The 2,768-nt window shown below is 43.0% G+C and overlaps 1 pseudogene; it reads left to right on the plus strand.

Annotated features, from left to right (window-relative positions):
- The first annotated feature begins 644 nt into the window (after positions 1–644).
- On the plus strand, positions 645–2,501 carry LOC126592949 (probable NAD(P)H dehydrogenase (quinone) FQR1-like 2; annotated as a pseudogene).
- Positions 2,502–2,768: the final 267 nt, after the last annotated feature.

Below are 2,768 nucleotides of genomic sequence, written 5' to 3' on the forward strand. Positions count from 1 at the left end.
AGTACATAGATAATGGGCTAAGTCCCCCAAGTATTTTCATAAGGCCCAGTTGAGGCCCAATATATGGTACATAATGTAGTCCCCCAAGTCTTCGGTCAATAAAGTCTGTTGGCTGAAGACTTCAAATTAAATCCGTGTATGGGCCGAAGTGGCGATTGTTCGGATGTGGTATTTGTTTACCTTGCACTGAAGCTTTGTAGGTGAAGCTTTGCAAGTGAAGTTTTGAAGCTGGAGCTTTGTAAATGAAGCTTTTGAAGCTAGAGCTTTTTGTAAATGAAGCTTTTTGAAGCTAGAGCTTTTGTAAATGAAGTTTTTTGAAGCTAGAGCTTTTGTAAATGAAGCTTTTGAAGCGTTTGAAGCTAGAGCTCTGTAAATGAAGCTTTTGAAGCTAGTTGACATGAGTGATGTTCATGAATGTTTATGTTGATTAACATGAGTGATGCTCATGAATGTTGACATGAGTGATGCTCATAAATGTTGACATGAGTGATGCTCATGAATGTTTATGTATGATTGAATGAGTAATGCTCATGAATATTTATGTATGATTGAATGAGTAATGCTCATGAATGTTTATGTATGATTGACATAAGTAATGCTCATGTATAATTTGAAGTACTGGGCGTACTTTTGATCACCTGGTTGGTGGTAATAGCGGCAGGTTGCCGAATAATTTTGGAGTATTGGGCGTACTTTTGATCACCTGGTTAGTGGTAATAGCGGCAAGTTGCCGAATGATTTTAGAGTACTGGGCGTACTTTTGATCACCTGGTTGGTGCTATTTTGGGCTTATGGGCCTTCGCTCTCCACATGACATTGCAGCCCATTTATTTTGGGCTTTGCCGGTTTTTTTTTTTTTTTTTTTTACCCTCTGATGGGGTTATACAGATGTCTCCGAAAGATAGGAAAAAATAAATTACATCACTCAAAAATAAATCCGACTCTCAGCTCAATGGGTCACACTCATAATGTCATCATCACTGCAATTATGTATGCTTCTTCTTTTGCTTTCTGCTTTTCTGCTTTTCTTGATCTCCCCGCTCCAATGGGACTTACCTCTTTTCTGCTTTTGCTTTGGCAGCTACGAACCTCCTTTTCCTTTTTCTTTGTTTTTTATTTTTTATTTTTTATCTTATTCCTTTTGGCATATGGCAGACAACATAAAGGATAAATAATAACAGGAATATTGTAAGAAAGCTTATCTTCTTCCTGTTTTCCACTAGTGCTCGTGGTATTCGCAGGAGATGGGATCTGGGTCGGCGATTACCCCTACACCTTGCCCTGATCTATAATAGTCTGATGTCCTACTGCCATCTCCATACTGGAAGGTGTACAAACACTGGTTATTGGTTTCCAGGTTGTGGGTATCCTTGATTCTGGATTATTCCCCTGCCCCTGAGCCGGACTCCATAGAGAAAGGTCACAGTTTGGATTATTCCTCTGCTCTACCAGAATGAGCGATGACAACTCATTCTTCAATTGTTGATATCAAATTACATCAGTCTCAGTCCTGCACTTCTTCCTTCTTTCCACTAGCTTTGAGGTACTAACCTAGAGAAAGAGGTATTTGGTTTAAGATACCTTCGCAGTCGATGCTCCAGAGGAAAAGGTACTTGGTTTTGCATCAGAGACTGAAACCCCTGAACTTGCAGCTGGTTTCTCTTCTGGTGTAGGGCCCTTACGAGCAAGCTTCTCCAGCTTCTCTTGCTCGGTTTTCATAAACTTCCAGATGTACGGGACAGACAACAACGATGAGATCCTACGGATCTAAATATGTTCATCTGCCATGGGATAGATTCGTCACCCGTCACGTGTACAGGTCAGAGCTTAATCAGACTCTCTTATCCGCAGTGAGGAATATTGTTATTCTCGATGGGGAAAGGCGGGGGCTGTGTCCCAAGCAAAAAGAAAGTCCTCTCCGATGCCGCACCAATTCCTGACACCGCCAATAATGCCTCGCGAAGCCCAGCGCTGGCTTACACCGACGGCACTCCCAGTTCCGCTACCAAGCCAAACAACGTTTCTATCGTCATTGAATCGCACCCGAATCCGAGCACGATTACAAAATTAAGGATATTCGTAGTGTTCTACTCAATGTACGGGCACGTGGAGGAGCTGACCAAGCGGATGAAGAAGGGGGTTGACAGCATGGAGGGGACGTAAGGGTGGTGTACCGGGTGCCCGAGACGCTGCCAGCTGGGGTTTTGGAGGCGATAAAGGCGCCGCCCAAGAACCATGAAATTCCAGAGATTTCGGCGGCAGAGCTGGCGAGGGTGGATTGGATTTTGTTTGGGTTTCTGACCAGGTTTGGGAGCATGACGGCGCAGATGAAAGCGTTTTTTTACTCGACCAGGCAGCTGTGGAATGAGCAGACCCTGGCTAGGAAGCCTGGTGGGTTCTTTGTCAGCACCGGAACTCAAGGTGGCAACCAAGAAACCACTTTGTAAGCTTTTGCCTCATTTCTCAATTCTAAACTTCTTTTATGAAATTAAAAAAAAAACTAAGAAGTTGAATTGGGATTAGAAACAGAGAAGTTGGAGCTGAGAGCCATGATGATTTGAAGTTGGGTTTGGGTACAGAAACCGAGTCTGCTGAGTTCATTGACTCGGGTATAACGTTGAATTTAATTTGTGGTTTGGTTATGAATACTGAAAAAACTGATCACCTAAGGCCTTGTTTTGGTGTTTCTGCATATTCACGGCGGAGGTGAAAAATTGAGAGAGAACCGACATAACTTTTCATGTCGATTCTTACAGACGACGCCAAAT

This window comes from Malus sylvestris, chromosome 12, assembly GCF_916048215.2.
Source record: "Malus sylvestris chromosome 12, drMalSylv7.2, whole genome shotgun sequence".
NCBI lineage: Eukaryota > Viridiplantae > Streptophyta > Magnoliopsida > Rosales > Rosaceae > Malus > Malus sylvestris.